Source organism: Littorina saxatilis, linkage group LG16 (genome assembly GCF_037325665.1).
Source record: "Littorina saxatilis isolate snail1 linkage group LG16, US_GU_Lsax_2.0, whole genome shotgun sequence".
In the NCBI taxonomy this organism is placed as follows: domain Eukaryota; kingdom Metazoa; phylum Mollusca; class Gastropoda; order Littorinimorpha; family Littorinidae; genus Littorina; species Littorina saxatilis.
Genome location: NC_090260.1, coordinates 29,530,174 through 29,551,506, shown reverse-complemented (window position 1 = coordinate 29,551,506; position 21,333 = coordinate 29,530,174). Strand labels below are relative to the sequence as shown.

General features: G+C 43.9%; 1 long non-coding RNA gene across 1 annotated transcript in view; it reads right to left on the bottom strand.

Moving 5' to 3' along the window:
* LOC138950784 (uncharacterized) overlaps positions 1-21,333 on the bottom strand; it is a 274,457-nt gene that overhangs the window by 70,135 nt on the left and 182,989 nt on the right. The gene's annotated exons all lie outside the window — the stretch shown is intronic.

Genomic DNA, 21,333 nt, shown 5'->3' with positions numbered 1-21,333 from the left:
ACATGACATCACCAGCACAAAGGTTCAAAGCAACAGCTAATAATAAAATACACACACACACTTTGTGAGGTACTTCCTGTCAGCTCATGAATATTCATTATGCATAATACCCCATTATGATGGTGTAATACTTGCAAATTTTTTCAGAAGCTATTACATTAATATTGCTTTTATCCAGACCCACAGCATCTCATTTGTCAGTAAAAGAAACCATTTCAGACATTTAAGCCCAACTGTTCGAAATAAGTGGTAATTATCAAGTACCTCACAGTGGTAGTGATTTTAGGGCAGGGCAAAAGTACCCCACAGATGTAGGTAGACGAGTATATGTGTGTGTGTGAGTGTGCGTGTGTGTGTGTGTGTGTGTGTGTGTGAGTGTGCGTGCGTGCGTGCGCGCGTGTGTGTTTGTGAGTTAGTCCTTTGATTTAACTCACCGTTTGAGATCTGGCCAGGCTTTTACATTGAACTAAGAAAATTCCTCCACTTGGTTACATACCAACAATCTATATTCTGGAGGATTTCTGTGAAGTGAGGGAATCCTTTTATGGATTAATGTTTTTAAGCCAAAAATATAAATTTTGCGAAATTAATTCATAAAGAACTCAGTCAGTCCGAATGTTAATAATTAGAAAGTCCAGATGGAGGGAAAAGTCTTATCTGATAGTAAAGCGTTAAGCATAAATGAATTAGTGAACAGAACTTTTTTCATGGAAGAGATCATACATTTAAAGTGAACATTGATTTAGAGACAGATTGTGCACGTGTTTAGCGCTTTCTTGGCGCATGGCCGCGGGGGACAATTAAAGCTATAACGTTTTTGGTAAAAACAAAAATGCAGTCTGTTAATTTCATTCTGTGAGGTCGGCAGATTGACTAATTGTAGCAATTTTGCTTCATGCGACTTGTTCTTCTTCTTCTTCAGCGTTCGACGGTTGTGTCACTCATAGTCTTTGACCTGCTGATCGTATGAACTGGCACGTTCGGCGCAGGTCTTCCACAGTTCCCCCTAGTTTTGTAACTGGAGTTGTGCTCTCTGGCCATGTCTGGTTGCGCAAGGGGAGCAATGAGAGGGCAGACCCGTAGAACGTGCTGCATAGTCTGTTCATCATAGCAACAGTCACACAGCGCTGTGGGTGCAACGCCTATCCCTTTGAGGCGAAAGAATGATGTCAGCTCTGCTCGGGTGAGATGGAGGATGGGGTCTTGGGTGGGCTAGTAGCCTTCCGTCTTCTCTTCGAATGTCGACGCCCATTGGTTTGTGACGAGTGTTCTTTCCTTTTCAAAAGCAGCTCTACAACTTCTTTGTGAACATATGAGTACTCCTCGTAAAGAGCTACGTTACCATAGATGACGTCCGGCTCAATGATATCAGGATTCCTTTCCAGTAGAAGCTCAACAATATCTTGGTGGCCGTTCTGAGCAGCAATGATAAGCAGAGTAACAAGTTCGTTTTTTGCTTTGTTGACAACAGCTCCGTTTTCAAGCAGCAGCTTGACAATACCTGTGTTTCCCTTTTCTGATGCAGACATCAGAGCTGTGACTCCGTCATTTCGGGCAGTGTTAACATTAGCCTTGTGCTCAAGCAAAAGTTTCACAATGTCTTCATGTCCTCCACCGGATGCTACTATAAGAGGTGTTGCTCCGAAAACATCCGCTGCGTCAACACGGGGCTTGTACTTAAGTAAAAGTTGTACATTATCTGTGTGTCCTTCACGTGATGCTAGGATTAATGCTGTTTGTCCACTGTGGTCAACTGTGTCAACTACAGCTTCATGTCTAAACAACAACTCAACGATATCCCTGTGACCCTTTGAGGACGCCTGGTGAAGAGCTGTTTCCCCTTAAATTTCGTATATTGACTTTAGCCTTTCTTTTCAGCAGCAGCTCAACAATATTTTGGTGGCCATTATGAGCAGCATAGAAAAGTGGAGTTATCTGTCTGGTGTTCGCCTTTTTGACGTCAGCTCCGTGTTCCAGCAGCAGTTTGACAATACACATGTTTCCGTTTTGTGACGCAAAGCTGAGAGCTGTGTCTCCGTCATTTTGGGCAGTGTCAACATTGGCTTTGTGCTGAAGCAAAATCTTCACAGTGTCTTTGTGTCCTTGACTTGATGCTTTGAACAAAGCTGTTTGTCCAAAGATCCCAAGTTTATCAACTGCAATGTCCTGTTTCAACAACATCTCAACTATTTCCTTGTGACCCTTTAAGGACGCCAGATGAAGAGGTGTGTTTCCATTGATATCCGTCACATTGACATCAGCCTTCCATTCCAGTAGGAGCTCTACAATATATCGTTGGCCGTTATGAGCAGCAAAGGAAAGCGGAGTTATCTGTTTATCATGTGCCATGTTGACGTCAGCTCCGTTTTCCAGCAGCAGCTTGGTAATTCCCGTGTATCCTTTTCTTGATGCAAAGCTGAGAGCTGTGACTCCGTCATTTAGGGCAGTGTTGACACTGGCCTTGTGCTCAAGCAAAAGTTGTACAATGTCTTCATGGCCTCCACATGATGCTACCATAAGGGACGTTTTTCCGTCAGTATCTGCTGCGTCAATACTGGCTTTGTATTGAAGCAAAAGCTTCACGGTACCTTTATGTCCTTCACGTGATGCGCAGATTAATGCAGTTTGTTCAATGTCGCCAAGTGTGTCAACTGCAGCACCATGTTTCAGCAACATCTCAACAATTTCCTTGTGACCGATTTGTGACGCCTGGTGAAGAGGTGTATTCCCATTGTTAATTGTTACATTGACATCAGCCTTTCTTTCCAACAGGAGCTCAACAATATCTCGGTTGCCAATCTGAGCAGCAAAGAACAGTGGAATATCAAGTTCATCATATGCTTTGTTGACGTCAGCTCTGTGTTCCAGAAGCAGCTTGAAAATGCCGGTGTGTCCTAATTCTGATGCAAAGCCGAGAGCTTCGAATCTGTCATTTTGGGCAGTGTTAACACTGGCCTTGTGCTCAAGCAAAAGCTTCACAATGTTTTCATGTCCCCCACATGTTGCTCCTACAAGAGGTGTTTTTCCGTCAGTAGACACTGCGTCAACACTCGCCTTGTACTGAAGCAAAAGCAGGACGGTTTCTTCATGTCCGCTACGTGATGCGCGGATTAATGTGTCGTGTTCCGAGCGTACGTAAACAACACTCACATCAGGTACGTTCATCTAGTTTACTTGTCTAGCAAACTGCTACAGATGACAACAATACAAGGTCGATGCGGTAAGCCATGCCTAATCAGTGTCCCGCGTGCATGCCAGAGAGCGAAGCGAGTAGTGGGCGGAAAGGCACCGTTGCACATGCGCGCCCCATCACATGACCGACCGAGTTCGACCGACACGACCCGAGAGGTACCGAATACCGTCACATCTCCCCCCTTCAAATAAAAAGATATAATGATCTTGATGAAACGAAACGTTATCGTTATCATTTAAAATTAAAGTTCAATAGGGGTTTCAGTAACGAATCTTTCGACCGGAACCGAAACAGTCATTGTTTATTTGCTGTTGATCTGCGGAGTCGATGGTTCACTCTTCGAAGCGGGACGGTGGTCTCACAGTTCGTCCGCTGCGGGTTTTGATGACCGGAGTCGACGTTTGCTGCCCTGGGTTAGGCGCCGCTGGAGGACGTCGCGGGGACCCAGGCGTCGGTGGAGGTTCCGGAGAACGAAGACCTGGCTGGTCTGCATTGCGCTGGCTTGGCGTTTCAGGAACAGGACTCTGTTGGGTTGGGACAGGGTAAAGGACAGGGATGTTGGTCATGGTAGGCCTGTCTAACACTTGTCGGGAAGACAATCTGAGGTGTCGTCTGTTCCGACGATACTGTCCCCTTTCTGACCGTATCTCGTAGGACCGTGGTGCACATTGACGCAGGACTGTTGCTGGTTTTCCCCAGGACTTTTCGTGGTCTAGTTTCTGGAGAACAGTGTCACCTGGTATTAGTGGCGGCAGGGTCTCTGTCCCATGACGTCTGTCGTGGTCACTCTTGTTTCTGAGCTTTGCTTGCTCGTCCCGCGCCTTGATCGCATCCCTTCTGACCGTCTTTGGGATGAGATTGCTTGCGAGAGTAGGGAGCGTCGTTCGCATCTTTCTTCCGAGTGCTAGCTCCGCTGGACTCGTTCCTGTTGGCGTCGTAGGTGTAGCCCGGTGACTGAGTAGGGCTAAGAACGGGTCTTCTTGAGCGAGAATCTTCTTGGCCTCTTGTACTGCTCGCTCGGCTTCTCCATTCGACTGAGGAAAGTATGGACTGCTAGTCGAGTGAGTAAACTTCCATGCTGCTGCGAAGCTCTGGAACTCTGTTGACGTGAACTGAGAACCGTTGTCCGTGACGACGACGTCTGGTATTCCGTGGTGTGCGAAGATGTTCTTCATCCGTCCAATGACGACTTCAGATGTCTCTCTCGGAAGATGAGCGATTTCAAGATATCTTGAATAATAGTCAATCAGAACAAGATAACTCTGTCCCTTGAAGTCACACAAGTCTGCAGCAACCATCTGGAATGGTCTGTCTGGGAGTTCTGTTGTCATAAGTGGCTCACTTCTTTGGGATGGCTGCTTCTCTTCGCAGTGTTGACATGCTGACACTCTTTGCTTGATGTTTTCGTTGATGCCTGGCCACCAAACTGTCGACTTTGCTCTTTCTCGACATTTGGTTATCCCGAGATGGCCTTCGTGAATCCGGTTCAGCATTTCTTCTCTCAAGACCTGCGGAATGACGATCCGGACGCCTCTGACGAGAAGACCTCGATGTATGCTGAACTCCCCTCTGAATGCGTAGTAGTCTTTCAGAGCTGGCTCTACGTCAGTGACGTACCTGGGCCAACCGTTGGCCGTGTAGTGTAGAGCTGCTTTGATGACAGGATCTTGCTGACTCAATGCTGCTATCTCGTCGAGTCTTTTGTCTGAAACCGGCCATGAAGATTGGACAGCGTCGACGTGAGCTTCCACATCTTCCGCCAGTAGTGTGGCAACATCGGCTCTGTCTTCCGATGTCTCTTCTCTCCCCTCTTGGACAGGCGACTGAGGACTTCTCGACAAGGCGTCAGCCACCACAAGTGTCTTGCCTGGTGAATAACTTGCTGTCAAGCTGAATCGCATCAGTCTCATCAGCATCCGCTGACATCTGATGGGCGTTTCGTCCAAATCTTTGGTGTTGATGAGAGGAATGAGCGGCTTGTGGTCGGTTTCGAGCGTAAATTTCTCCAGACCGATCAGATAACGTTCGAACTTTTCGCACGCCCACACAGCAGCTAGACACTCCTTCTCAATCTGGGCATACCCTTGTTCCGTTGATGTCAGAGTTCTTGAGCAGAAAGCGACTGGCTTCATCTTCTCCCCGTGCTGCTGCAGGAGTACGCCGCCAATACCGTAGCTGCTCGCGTCGGCACTGACCGTTGTCGGCTTAGTCAAGTCGAAGTAAGCGAGAGTAGGAGCTGCTGTCAGGAGCTCTTTCGCTTTTGAAAACGCGAGTGTCTGTGGCTGTCCCCAGTTCCACGCCTTGTCTTTCTCCAGCAACTCGGTGACAGGCTTCAAGACTGACGACAAGTTTGGCAGAAATCGTCCCAGAAAGTTCATCATGCCCAGAATTCTTCTCAGTTCTGTGACGTTGGTCGGGTCAGGCATGTTGATGATGGCATCAATCTTCTTCTTGTCTGGTCTGATTCCGTCGGCGTTGATCACGTGACCAAGGAACTCGATCTCTGACTGCTTGAAGCTGCATTTTTCCTTGTTGAGCTTGAGCCCGGCCTCGACAATCTTCTTCATGGAGCTCTCAAGATGCTGCTCGTGTTCTTCATCTGAGTTGCTGTAGATGAGAACGTCATCGAAGAAACAGATCGTGTTTTCTTCTCCCTTCAGGATCATCTCCATCGTACGTTGGAAAATCTCGGGAGCGGAGGATATTCCGAACGGAAGTCTTTTGTAGTAGTACCTTCCGAATGGCGTGATGAAGGTTGTGTACTTGGCAGTTTCTGGGTCGAGAGGAATTTGATAAAACCCCGACGTTGCGTCCAGCTTGCTGAAAATCTTCGCTCCTTTGAGTCGATGCAAAATGTCGTCGAGAGTCGGAATCGGGTACCTCTCCCTCTTGACTGACAGGTTCAGCTTTTTCAAGTCCGTGCAGATCCGGACCGCTCCAGATTTCTTCAAAACTGGCACCATCGGAGAACACCAATCTGTTGGCTCGGTTATTTCCTCAATAATTCCGGCCTTCTTCATCCTTTCCAGTTCTTCTTCTACCTTCTTCATCAAAGGTATGGGTACTCTCCGAGCTGTGTGCAGACTGTAGGGCTGGCTGTTCTCTTTCAAGACGATCTTTGCCGGTGGGCAATTGACTGGTTGCTGGTCCAACTCACCGAACGCTGGCTGTATGCTGTCGAGACGTTGGACAAGTCCCATGCGTTTACAGGCTTCTCTGCTTAATAAGCTCTCTGTCTTGCTGTCGACGACATAGATATCCAGGTGAAACTCTTGACCGTTGATGTAGGTAGTGTCCCTAAAGAATCCTATGCAGGATATCTGTCCGCCTGCGCCGTGCATGACTGCACAGGTGGGGATAAGTTTGGGACACGGGACAAGGGTCAGGTAGAGGGATTTGGAAATGATGGTCACATCTGCACCTGTGTCGATCTTGAACTTGATCTTGCGACGTCCAAATGATAGGTCAGTGTACCATGCTGGTTCAGCTCCCTGCTTGTGTACGACACCCATGTAGTACACTTCTTCTGCGTCGACAGCGTTGACTTGCTTGGAACGGCAACAAGAAAAGTAATGTCCGTACCTGCCACAGCCGTGACACTGCTTCCCTTTTGCTGGACAGTCACTGTCTTTCTTGTGTTGTCCACGTCCGCAGCGTGAACATGATGCGTCACTTCTCCCCTCCTGAGGAAAGCGACGACCGCCACCACGCGGATGACGAAATCCACCCCTGGAACCGGCGTGCTTGGTTGCTGGACCGCTGCTGCCACTGTCACAGCTGGTACCTGCTGCACCTGCACCGCCGCGAGGGCGTCTGTTGAATCGCTGCGTACCGGTGTGTACAGCGTCAACACTGGAACGTTGCTCAGACAGCTGTCTCTTGACTTGCTCGTACTGCCTGGCTTGCTTAATGGCGTCTTGCAAATTCAGGTCTGCTTGCATTTGTAACTTTTCTGAGAGTTCTCGGTCGTTCACACCAAGGACGAACCTGTCGCGAATGGCTTCGTCGCGGTTATGAAAATCTGCGTGCTCAGAAAGTTCGTACAGGGCTCTGACGTAAGGTTCGATTTGCTCGCCGCTGTGTTGGCTTCTGGTGTTGAAGACAGCTCGAACGTGTATGACGTTCTTTTGTGGAACGAAGTGCGTGTCAAATAACTTCAGTACGTCCTCCAGTTTTGCTTCGTCATTGTCCTCGTCATATTCGAACTGTTCGTAGATCTGTTCGGCTTGTATGCCCATAGCGTAGATTAAGGAACTGACCTGGACTGAAAATTGTTCTTTGTCTAGTTTAGAAGCAACCCTGTAGCGTTCGAAACGCTTACGCCACGTGAGCCACTGGTCGGGCCTCCCAAAGTCGAGTGGTTCAGGCGGTTTGAATGGCATGCTCTTCTTCTTCCGTACGACTATGCTCGACTATTTCAAAACTCACGGTTGGGTAAAGAATCCCACCGCTGCCACCATGTCGTGTTCCGAGCGTACGTAAACAACACTCACATCAGGTACGTTCATCTAGTTTACTTGTCTAGCAAACTGCTACAGATGACAACAATACAAGGTCGATGCGGTAAGCCATGCCTAATCAGTGTCCCGCGTGCATGCCAGAGAGCGAAGCGAGTAGTGGGCGGAAAGGCACCGTTGCACATGCGCGCCCCATCACATGACCGACCGAGTTCGACCGACACGACCCGAGAGGTACCGAATACCGTCACATAATGCTGTTTGTCCGCTGTTACCCAGAGTGTCAACCGGGGCACCATGCTTCAGGAACAACTCAACGATATCCTTGTGACCCTTTGAGGACGCCTGGTGAAGAGGTGTATCCCCATTGTTAGCAGTAACGTTGACATCTGCGTTTTCCTCCAGCAAAAGTTCTACAACGTTCTTGTGCCCCTGCTGAGCAGCAAAGAAAAGATCTGTTGCACAAGATCCGTTTGGTTTGTTGACGTTGGCCGCTCCATGGTCCAGTAACAGTTTCACAGTATCTATGCATCCTTCAGACGCAACGGTAAGAGCTGTGTCTCCTTCATTTTGGACAAGGTCAACCTGTTCCTTGAGGCTCCGCAACTGTCCGACTGTTTCTGTTTGACCTTGTCGTGAGGCTTTGATGAGAGGTGTTTCTCCGTTTTTGTCTGCTTTGTCAATGGGGGTGTTACCTCGCAACAGAGACTCATGTTTTTCCCCCTCATCCTTGTATGGTGCCTCGTGGAGACTTAATTGATCTGTAACTGTTGAGCGCTCTTTTTGCGCTGACAACTTGCGGTGTTTACGTGTTATGCTGCTGTGACCACCTGGGGGTGATAACTGCCGTTTCATGGAATTATCCATTGTTTGTTGAAATTCATTTTCTTGAGGGGAAAGCTGATTTTGTTCTTGATTGAAGCGCAGCATTGAACCAAAAGCTGGACAAATCTTTGGTGTTGTGTTCAAAAGGCAGAGTTTGAGTTTCTGCGGACACAGAGACAGAGGCACACACACACACACACACACACACACACACATACACACACACACACACACACACACACACACACACACACACACACACACACACACACACACACACACACAATCGTTCATGAGTGAAAATAATCGACCTATATATTCATATGATGAACCAAGTCAACTTTTGCAAGTAGACAAAGTACAAACTAAATTGGGAGAATTTGTAAATTGCTTCCAACAAAAAGAAACAATGTAATCATTTGGTTATTTATCTTCCCGTGTCTTATAAACACTACGTTTCATGACAATAACGTTTATTCTTATTCGTATTATTCACACACACACACACACACACACACACACACACACACACACACACACACACACACACACACACACACACACACACACACACACACACACAGAACTTCGTGTGAGTGCCCTAACCATGTTCATACATGGAACTGCTTATTTTGTGAAAGATTCCATCGTTCTGTAAACCTCATGTGAGGGTGAGTGAGGCTTTCAGCTTTTGAACTAAAAAGAAACTAATAGTTAACACCAGCACGAGAAGGCTGTATAACATACAGCATCGAACAATCATGGAGATATATGTAGAGGTTACATGCCGAATCTCAGTGATTATTAAAAATAATGGTCGAAGTTAGCGGATCATGAAAAATGCGAGCTTCAGCGAGCTTTTTCATGACCGCGAACTGAGACCATTCTTTTTAAAAATCCCTGAGACGAGGTATATATAACCTCTTTATTCCTCCTTTCTTCAGTTAATCAAAGAAAAGAGGAGTCTTTGAGCGAAAGTTTGATCGAATCCGATTTACTCAAACAGTGTACCTGCGCAGGCGATTAAATAATGTGCGGTTATATAGTTCCGTGAAAGTCATTTAATTATGTCAACAATTCTTGTCAATTTCCCTGTTTTGGACTAAAATCAAGTACACAGTTATGTAGTTATTCTGCTGTTGCGGTAAAGGCAGATAGTGTGTGTTCTGTTCATGTTTTGGTATCGCTCAGGAAATGTTCTTTCTTCAATAGGGACCAGCAGACGAACTTTTGCACCCGTGTTCCAACGTTAAAAACTGTATTGTTTGTTTATTTGTTTGTTTATTTGTTGCTTAACGTCCAGCCGACTACGCAGAGCCATATCAGGACGAGGAAGGGGGGGATGAAGGGGGCCACTTGTCAAGCGATTCCTGTTTACAAATGCACTAACCCATTACTTGTGTCCCAGCAGGCTTTAGTAAAACTAAATTAATACCTACTGGAAGATTACCAGTTTCCAGTATGTTAAAATAGGCTTAACCTATCTACTGCTGGACTTACATCAGAACACTAACAGATTAAACTATACATGAATCGCGAGACAAGCGGCAAGAGAAGAGATTTTTGGAAAAAATACAGGTGAATGAGCAAGAAGGCAGAAAAAAGAAAAGAATTCATGAAGAAAAAGAGAGCATGACAGGAAAGAGGAACCAAAAATCTACCTAACAGCAAACTAGAAAGCTCCTGCGGTTCCAAAAACAGGAGAGGCTTTTAATTTCATAACCGCAGTGCCCCACTGCGGGAGTTAAAAACTGTATGAAGTTCAGTTTTCTGGGGCAAAATAATGTATGAAACCGCTGTATGTTCTTTAAATTGATGAGATGTGTGCACTTGGTTGCGTGTGATCTGTTTATAAAATGAAATATTGTCGAAAACTAACCGTCGGATTGCAGTCTTTTGTCCAAGCAACTCAGTTCAGAAAATTTGGAAGGGGAACTACTCTTGTCGCTAGGCAGAGTACGAGAGTTACTTGCCTTGGGAGTTTGCTTGCACCCATAAGAGATCTAAAGCGAGTTTCTCTGCACTGAGCGTTAGATTTGGATTTAGAAAACAACCAAACTCATGGATTTTATATGGAGATTAATGTGTTCAAGCCTGTAGTTGCCAGTTTAAATGCAGTATGTTTGTATTGTTTGGTCTAGAGATGTATATTTCGTACATTAGAGCGTTCGGAACTTTTCAATCGCTAAAGTAGTTCCCTCAAAGTCTAACTCATCAACCTGTGAGCTATCGAGGATTCAGGCCCGTTGTTGGGTAAGTGATTTTGGTTGTTGGGTAAGTTACCGAAAAATAACTAGCCCTACACGTTTACAGAGAGAAAGAAGCAGAGAGGGGGGGGGGGGGGGGGGGGAATACAGTGATATCAATGCATAACGAACTGAATGAATATAAGCCATGCAGACTAAAAACAATAGATGGCTGCAAAGAGTACTAAAAATTACATAGCACGCCAGTCGTGGCAGTGACATACCAGACAAAAGAACAATTTTAAACAGTACCGGTATATACATTAAATGATTTAGAAATGTCTTATCACTTTTAGATGTGTACTGTTATGTTTGCTTGAGACTTATGCTTGACATTTAGTTTCAAGAGTTGGTACGAAGCTGTCGTTTTTCTGTAAACAAAATAACAAAGTAGCGTTTTTTGTATTCCATATTGTTCTTATATCCCAGGCATGGGAATTGTCCGCCGAAAGGCAAATTTCCGCCGATTTTTTGTTGTTGTTCCGCAGAATAAGCTTCAGTGTCCGCCGAAAAAATAAGTGGGGGAGGCAAAAATGGTTCTGAGAACTGAATTTAATGGTAAACTTGGAGCTCAGATGACACCAAATTGCACAATTTGGGTTCTTTGGAGAATCTTTTTCTATGGGGGGGGGGGGGGGGGCATGCCCCCGGAACCCCCTAGTAAGGCTAGGCGCTGTGTGCCGTGGACTTTAAGCTTACTTACAAATGTTCAGCCTTTTTTTACCTTTTTCAATTCCCATGCCTGTATCCGCCTTCTTCTATTGTGATCATTGGATTGTTAATATCTTTAGATGTTCGCAAAAGTACATACGACATTTGATACGTTGTGGTTTTGTTGAAACTGTTGATACCCCATACTCTACATGGAGTCGTTATATTAGACACACAAAAAGATGTACCTTAAGCCATATTGTATTGGTTATTCCTAGCCTCAGCACGCTTTGAACGTACAGAAACGTTCATTTCAAAAATGCTCATCACTTGTTCAAGGCCTAAAGCCTGTAAAGCCAGACACACTCACAATCTTACCTCTCTAGACAGCGATTTGCAGTAACAGTTGTCGTTCTCAAACGTGTCTGCTTCAGCTGGTGTTTATCGATCTCGTTCTACCTTGGTTTCCAAACCAAATATACTTCGTTTTAAAGGCTGGGGCTAGCAATAGCATGACAGAGGTTAAGTCTGCATGCCATGGCAGTCCCGAACCTTCAATCATTTATTTTACCTAATGCTAACTTTTTCAACTATGGCTCCTCCGCCACAAAAGCAACGTTATACATGTATTTGTCATAATTGAAGTCCAATCGCTTCTAACACATACAGCTCTAAAGTTTCTAACGTATGTGGTCCATGGAATGGAAGTAAATCGGTTTTGAAATCTGGTAGAATTTTGCACACAAACCTAACTCAAGGAAGTTAGCTTTTCTCTCAAGCGATTAATGACGTTATCCAATAGTCATATTACAGGAGGAATTTTTAGCGGGCGAACTTAGCAAAGTTTGACTCCATTTTATGGATGGAGAGGCTTGACTAGAAGAAGAAAAACAAAGTTTCCAACCTAACTAAGACCGAACTAGTCGTAATTGCGCAACCGGAAGTCATCATCGTTCATGGGCACACGACTCCCGTCAACCCTTCTCAAGAGAGCAGTCCCTTTTGTTGTCATTAGTTGCGTGTCCGTTTGAACGACGTAATCAGGCGAGAGCAAAAGGAAAAGATCAGAGCAAATCCATCCAGCACATCAGTGACAAGTTCGGGCGTGTAAAAACCTACTTGGACGCAGTAACGAATCATTGACCAAAGATGCCGTAAGATGTCTGCTTCACGTCGTATCGACAGACAAGCAGGTAACGACAACAAAAGGGCTTTCACTCTATTTATGTATCTATTTATATGGGAGATTTATATAGCGCTTGACGTTCTCTAAGCGCTTTACATATTAATTTCTGCCGTGTGAGATGGAATTTTTTACACAATATATCACGCATTCACATCGGCCAGTATATCTCAAGCCGTTACGGCGAATATTTACATTTTACGGCCTATTATTCCAAGTCACACGGGTATTTGGTGGACTTTTTTTTAATCTATGCCTATACATTTTTGCCAGGAAAGACCCTTTGTCAATCGTGGGATCTTTAACGTGCACACCCCAATGTAGTGTACACGAAGGGACCTCGGTTTTTCGTCTCATCCGAAAGACTAGCATTTGAACCCACCACCTGGGCTAGGAAAGGGGGAAGAAAATTGCTTACGCCCCGACCCAGGGTCGAACTCGCAACCTCTCACTTCCGAGGCAAGTGCACTTTACCACTCGGCCACCCTTTCCCTCTAGAGAAGGGTTTACGAGAGTTGCTTGCACATGAACGATCGCGACTACCTAACAATGCACAGCTCAAACAAATGGTTACGAACAAGTCTACGGTAATTCAGAGAAATGATAATGACAACAACCCTTCCAATGTGTCTTGCGTTTTGACGTGTATACTTCAAAATCTTCCTACCTCCAAAGCAGACGACACGCAGACATCTTCATTTTCTTTCAAGGGAGGATTCGTTTTCACAAAGTCTTGCAAGATTCAAACATGCTTCTGCCCACTTCCTTTGCCTTTCAAAGTCGGCTGCTTTGCAGTAATGTATGACGATGCTTTTATCAACATGTCAGGTCAGTCAAAACGAACGCAGAACATAGTGCTTGAAAATCACACTGATTGAAATAAGAAACGATCTCTATCCTACATACGTTAGAGAGACACTCGTGAGATAATAATCGTTCAAATCACACGTGTGTATATCATGTAAATGAGGTCATGTCAAGCAAGTCTGGCAGAGACCTGTTTTTTCACTGCTTATGATGCCAAAGTCACCGAGACAAACGTCATTATAGAAACAAAGATTTGCGCTGCTAATTACCCTCGATGGATTTGTAGAACTAACACGTCACGCCACACTTTCAGAGTGACGTTTCTTTGCTTTGACGTAATAGATTGGACGAGGCTTTAGAAGAGATCGAGGTTCCAAAGCAAGCTCTCCAATTTAGCTGCCTCGACTGCAGGACATTAATTTTCAGTAAATTACACGTAAGTACAGTATGTAGGATAAACAGAATACTACATGGCTTGCTGTGTCGTACTAGATTTGCACTCGTTGCTTTTTCAAATAGTGAACAGTTCGCTTTCGCTCGCAGTTCAATATTTAAAAAAACAACTCGTGTAAATCTGGTACGACACAGCAAGCCATGTAGTATTCTCTATATATACTACCAGTCATAAAAAAACCCATGCAGATACGTTTAAGGTTATTGTAAAACCAGTTGAAAGACTAACAAGGCCATTCATTCCCCTGCCATATTCAAAAACCAGATTGATTTTACATAAGGTAGTGTCTATACAATGGGACCTACAACACAGACACCACTTACCTAATAGATTTGCAAAAGCAAGGCTCCTGCGTCGAAAGTGACAACAAATCAGAAAATTTGAAATGCAATAACTAAATGTTGCATGTCATGGAAAAAAATAATCAACTTTGTATCCAAAACAGTCAGTTTTGTTCCCCTACCATGTCTAAAACCTCACATTAACTAGGCGAAGTCGTCTTTGCCAAGTAAACTTCTCGAAGCTGGCCGCACGGAGCCGTTTAACATTGATGTTTTAGGTAAGACGACTTCGCAAATCTTCGCAAAGTCGACTTCGGGATCAATTAAAAACCGCCTTAATAATGACGTTATGGATGCAGAAGGGTGTCGGTGTCATTCCTCTCAGAAGCCGTAAAAGAAATTGAGCATGAAGTTCGTAGGCGCAATCACAAAGTTGGGATAGTATGTCCGGGTGGCTAGCGGATGACGTTTTTAATTATCAAAAATAAAATCAAAACAACTTTAACATGGTGCTTTAGAAGAAAAGTTGCTCAGTGTGATTAGTGCTATCTTGTGTTAAAAGCGTTAAGTGCTATCCCCAATCGTTTTCGTTCTACCCTAAAACATGTTTGAGTGATACGACCAAAAATGGGTACATTTCAACCCCGAACTAGCCATGTTGACATAAGATAGTACTAATCGCCCGAAACAACTTTTCTTCTTGGTCACTTCGTAAAAGTTGCCCAGATTTTTTTGAAAAATAATTAAAAAGGTTCTCCGCTAGCTACCCGGGGAGACTTATAATAAATGTACTTACCTTACCTTAGGTAAAAACTTGTGGCAGAACCTCACTGGTAAAGCCGAAGTAACATTCTTGGGCAGTGTGTTGTAAACTTCGAAGAGCTACATGCTGATAAAATATCCGTTAGTAAAACAGCTCTTACACCAATTAATTCATTTTCTTCTTTGGTGTAATTTACGAATTTCAGTTTTTGGGACAAAACTGTTTTAATCTTAGCCGCACATTTCACAACTCATTGGTAATGCATTCCGATTAGAATAAGAACCACAAGTCAAAGAAACTTAGACGACGCCCACTCGCAAAAGACAGACCGTGTACACAAGTCTTCATACCCTACGTTGCAGGTTATATAGCCACCACTCCGGTTTTTCAGGTTTTTCGCAAGTCACGCGTTGAAGTTCTGATATACAAAAATAATGCGGTCGGCTTCCTAGAAGAAAGAATAGAGGGAAGATTGATGTTTCGTCGCGCTCAGCGATTTTGTAAACATCAGTACTAGTTGTGTAAGCGTTATAACCCCGTTTGTCTTCCAAGAAAAACGAGGGCAGGCAAGACATACAAAGCACGAATTCCGTGAAAGGGGTGTTATAAATACGTATGATGAAGCCAACAGGGCAAATCAGATTCTCGCTTAATTGAACTTCAAAAGCCCACCTGTTGCACAGATAGGTTATATAGGCCTATAATTATAGCTGTTCTGATGAACACGTGGGGAAATTTGGGGGCTGTGATTGGATGGTCTCTTCCGATCATCAAAGCATAATGCTGCGGAAGTCGGCCATTTTTTTCAATATCCAAAAGCATATTGTCAATAACAAAGACGCATGGTTCCGGTTTACCCACCTGTACCTCGGCGATGTTTCTATCGACAACAGCATACACTGACAACTTCATAAAAAACGCTGGCGCTGGACCCGAGTACTCTTCAGACTGGCTCGCTCCCCCAGTATGACAGTTTTTGTCTTGTGCACGTGTATTTAAAAAAAAAATTATTTTACACAATTAAAAAACTTATTAGAGTAAAATAAAACACTAAAACGTTCATAATAAACAATAGTAAACAAGAATTTAACACAAAAAAACACAAAAAACATAGACCGCCCATGCCGGGAATCGAACCCGGATCACTTTGGCCATAGGCGGACGTGCTTCGACAACTTTACTGGAGTTGTGCGCCTTGAATCACTGTGTGTCCCTGTCGCTCTATCTCTCGTGCTCTCTGTCTCTCTTTCAGCCTCACCGAGACCAAATCCCCACCCGCTGGCTGGCTTGCAAATCGTCTCGCATGCGATTCGCATGCTTTTCTCGTCACTGTGTGACGTGTTCGGCGGTTCTATCAGCCGAACGGCAGTTCTATCCCAACGCGAATTGCGCTCGCCGTTAAGAGTCGTTTTTGTCGATTATTTCGCATTTAGGTCCCAGGTAACATTATGAAGTTTTAATACGATCAATCGGACCTATTATCAAGTTAGTGTATCAACTATTGAAAGAACTGCGCCCAGTAGTTTTCCAGCAATAAGCTGTAAAGTCGAGACACACAGACAGACACACAATTAAAGTCTGCTGGACCCTAGTACTGCGTACTCGGGGAAAAGCTGTTTCAACAACTGTGTTGTGAAATCGAATGCACTTGGAGTCAGTTTTTCTTCCAAAGTCAGAAAGCGTGTAGCGGTGTGCATGACTGTCTGCGCGAACATAATGCGCGTAAGAAGTTTGTCTGCTATCAAAACCTGAGATCAACGCATCGACGCAAAAACTGTCATTTTGTTAGTTTGGAACAACAAATCAAGGTCATAACAGCTATATCATCGCTGTTGTGTTTTCAGCGTAGCAATAGGGTCCGATATTTAGACTCGAACAAGTATTTTGCGACTCGTCTTCAAATCGTCGGCATTATACTTGTCTCGTCTAAATATCGGACCCTATTGCTACGCTGAAAACACAATAGCTGTTAACACTGAGTACAATGAGTAAATTTACAGTTTTATCGGCAAATGGCTTTCTCTTCCTTAAAAAACAATATTGAGTTTGTCTCCCTGTCATATGTAAACAAGCACAGCACGAACAGCAACACATGTCGCGTAAGGCGAAATTACTACATTTAGTCAAGCTGTGGAACTCACAGAATGAAACTGAACGCACTGCATTTTTTCACAATGACCGTAGTCCGCCGCTCGTGCAGTGAAATTAACGAGCCTCTTTAGCGCGGTAGTGGTTGCGCTGTGCTGCATAGCACGCTTTACCGTACCTCTCTTCGTTTTAATCCAAACATATCATATCTATATGTTATTTGAATCAGGAACCGACAAGGAATAAGATGAAATTGTTTTGTAAATCGATTTCGAACATTTCATAATTTTTATATTTTTAATTTTCAGAGCTTGTTTTTAATTCGAATATAACATATTTATATGTTTTTGGAATCAGAAACCGAAGTGAGACAGCAGCAGTCGAGTGTGCAAGAAAACTCTCTGTCACACGACTAACTCGTAATAGCGATTATGTCTCACAGCATAGGCATAGAAAGACAGAGATGAGTTTTGGGGGACGAAATAGCAGGCACAAAACAAGACTGAAAAACACAATTGCCCTTTTACACATACCCTACACACGCATGCGCGCAGAAGATAGATTCAATGCGTTTCGTGTCTTTTCTGGTTGAATGCATTCAACAAATTATCAACCAACGTTTCTGAATCTTTCAATGAAAAAAAGATAAACTTGCTTTGAACCAAACAGCACATACCAACGAAAGCTAAACACACAAACACACACGCGCACTAACACAGATTGAATGCAAAGCGCGAACGAACACGGAGGATTTTTGTAGTACAGGTCGTGGGAAAGTCCACCCGAAATGTTCCACAGGGGAACTGGTTGTGTTTGTATTGTTTATTTTCTCATCTCACAGTGATGTTGATGGTTTTTACAGTGCCGTTTTGAAAGAATATTTTCCGAATTTGGGGCACTCTTTTGACTTTTGGTTCGTTTATCTCGTCGAAGTAACATTCGAGTGTTTCTAAATCAAAACCTTCCAACGCCGCTGGTGCAGATTAGACCTGCCTGACTGTCTGCGTGCGTGTTAGAGCTGAAGAAGAAGCCTCAATCGCCAAAGCGTCACCTATCTGTAGGTCCTGAGCATCGGATGGACGTTGATACGTGGTGAGATCCGCACGGAACTGTCTATGCAACTTTTCCTAGTCACAGGTGTAAGGTTATTTTCTTTGAAATTTCGTCCTCTGTGTACGTAGCAAAGTGTTTCGCCATTTTCGGTTTTCGTTGCAGACGACGATAGTGAAAGTAGTACCTATGGTTTTGTTTTGACCTTTCGTATTCAGGGTTCTTAATTGAAGCTTGGTAAAGGGAGCTTGTCGTGTAAGTGGAAAGTTGACGAAGCTTTTGAAAACATAAAATGAATGAAGAAGAAAATGTGGCTTTCAGTTATATACCTGTAGGAGAACGGGGTTGGTGTTATTCTTTTTCCGTCAAACACGAAGTACACAGATAAAACGTAGTTGACTTACCAAGGCCTGTTGGCACACTATTCAGAATGCACAACAAAATGTAACAACACTTTGATACCCATTTTTCTACGTTCGTGATCACTTGAAATGAATACTGAAAACATAAGTGTTTAAGGTAGTGACTGAATGTATGTGAAGTTAAAAATGTTCAGAAATAAATGCATGATCAAAATAATTGATTTCGGCATCAAAGCGTGTAACATACAATCTTGCACACGTTTGCTTTAGTAGTGGCAAAGAAGGAATGCGTGTGACATATATGTTATGTTTGGATTAAAAACACGCTCAGAAAGTTAAAACGAAGAGAGGTACAGAAAAGCGTGCTATGCAGCACAGCGAAACCACTACCGCGCTGAACAGGCTCGTCAGTTTCACTCCGTTATGCACAAGCGGCGGACAACGGTCATTGTGAAAAACTACAGTGCGTTCAGTTTCATTCCGTGAGTTCGACAGCTTGAATAAATGTAGTAATTTCGCCTTACGCGACTTGTTTCTTTTTCTCCTTTCTCGCTGGTAACGACCCACTTTAAAAGTTTGCAACCTAACAGGTAAAGGGTCTGCGTGTAATCGCCGATCCTCAGTGTGTCTATCAAAACAACCGCATTCCTCGGCATACATTCAGTTCTTGGAGCAACTCTATTGAATCGCTCTCAAGAAAAGAGACCAGGCCCGCTTGGCTTGTGTAATGGGATATAAAGGACAAAAAAGACTGACTCTTAGCGCCCAGAGAGCTGTACATTTTGGGTACGGGTTGTAATTATGTTACCACGCACATGGGATACCTTAAAGAGATCCTGTCAAAGAGATTAGGCCCTCAGATCGCTTCTAAAGTTATATGTACAATAATAGTATCTGTTGCCTTCACGCTGCAACATCTTTTACAGTCTTAATTAAATGTCGTACAATAGGCAAAGAGAGAGCACTCTTCTGAGGTTAAGTTAGGTTTCTTCCTCTGAGTTACTTTCCTTGTTTGTGTACATGATGCTGTTACTAGGCCTCCGCGGCACTATAAATTGCACTGGTCGTCTTGCTGCCAGGCACCTTTCCCTTAGCGTATCACCAATTCTTGTCCCAAATGGAAATATTTTCTGAGAGGACGTTAACTCCCCCCCCCCCCCTTTTTTTTACTTTTTTTTTGCTGCCAGGCAGCGTTTCTGAACTGCATTTTGTTTCTAACACCAGAGACAAGATTAGGCGCCCTGAAGCGCATTCATTCACTTTGATTTGATTACAGACATAGAACACCGAGTGACCCCAAAAATCGACTTCGCTTACATGTTTGTTACATGTTGCTAATATTTTACCTGTGATGGTTTCAGAGTATGCTGAAACAAGTGTGGACATTGTTTCTGCCGGACAGATTTTATGATACAGACTTTTGATTATGATGACATGCCAAGAATCATATAAACGATGTGTGGGTAATTGGATGAGGTATATGATCAATTAATTAGAATCATAGGACCTATTGTGTGTGTGGTGAAAATACCCGGTTTGCATTTGCTAGAATGATGCGTTTCTATTTCAATGATTGTAATGATCCCTTCCGATATGATATGAAAATAGCGTGACGTTTATGTAAGCTAAAATTAGATTACATAAGCATATTGCATCAACCGTCCACACGATTTTAACCCCCCAACATGACACAAGATTATGTTATGTCAACTGATCGTTTCCGCTGATATTAAGAGTGACTGCAATATATGTAGCAAAGCATTCTCTCTCTCTGTCTCTGTCTCTATCTCACTCTCTCTCTCAGCTCTCTCTTTCTCTCTCCCTCTCTCTCTCTCTTTCTCTCTCTCTCTCTCTCTCTCTCTCTCTCTCTCTTCATTTTATTTGTATAAAATATTTTGAAAGAAAAGGGTTGAAGTTATCACTTGTTCACCATGTCTTGTTATCAGAATGTGTATTGATTATCAGTTTTAGAATGTGTCCATAAGCAGTTTGCTTGTTAACGTTCTTAATGTTGTTACTGTTTGAAACGTGTATACAAGAAAAAATAATAAAAACACGCTTTGAACCAAATGACACAATCATATGATAAGGAAGTACAACAATCAACCCCATTTTGAAAAGAAAAGGCATCAGAAAAGGTCAACGAGATCATACTCTGAAAAGTATGCATGTTGAGTGATATATGAGCTCTTGTTCAAAGTGTCAACAATCTCCGATCTCCGAAACTAGATATTCAGAAAGTTTAAAATTATGATACTCTAGTGAAACCATCCACATTTTCCCATTGTACATGTATATTGTTGGGGTAGTTGATTTATGTGTGTGTGTGTGTGTGTGTGTGTGTGTGTGTGTGTGTGTGTGTGTGTGTGTGTGTGTGTGTGTGTGCGGGCGTGCGTGGGTGTTTGTGAATTTGTCTGTGCGCCCGCGCGCGTGTGTGTGTGTGTGTGTGTGTGTGTGTGTGTGTGTGTGTGTGTGTGTATGTGCGTGTGTATGTGTTGCGTGTGCGTTTTTTGTGTGCTATTGCTCTCTCCCTCGCTTTCTCTCTCCCTTCCTCTACCTTTCACCATCTCTCTTTCTCTCTCACTCTCCCCCTTCTCTTCCCCCCTCTCTCTCTCTCTATTATGTAGCAAGAGCACGGAGCTTATAAGCTGGGGTAAGATGGTTCAAAGAGGTGGGGGTGGAGGGGGGGATTTTAAAGCAGACCAGGCTGAACTAACACCCTACACAACCCTCATTTTGCTTTTTACGGTCACAACTGAAGAGTGCAGCCTCGTGACTGGAAATGTATTCATTACAGCGCCAACAGTGCTTCAGTCGACAAACAGCACGCCCTGGATCGTGGTACACCTAGCTCTGTCCCCCGCAGGCGGTACACCCACTTTTGTCCCCCGTACACGGAAGCAGAGGTGGGATATCGCCAAAGAATTGCCCCGTTTAAGGTATGCTTTGGGCAGATCACATAATTATTTTAGA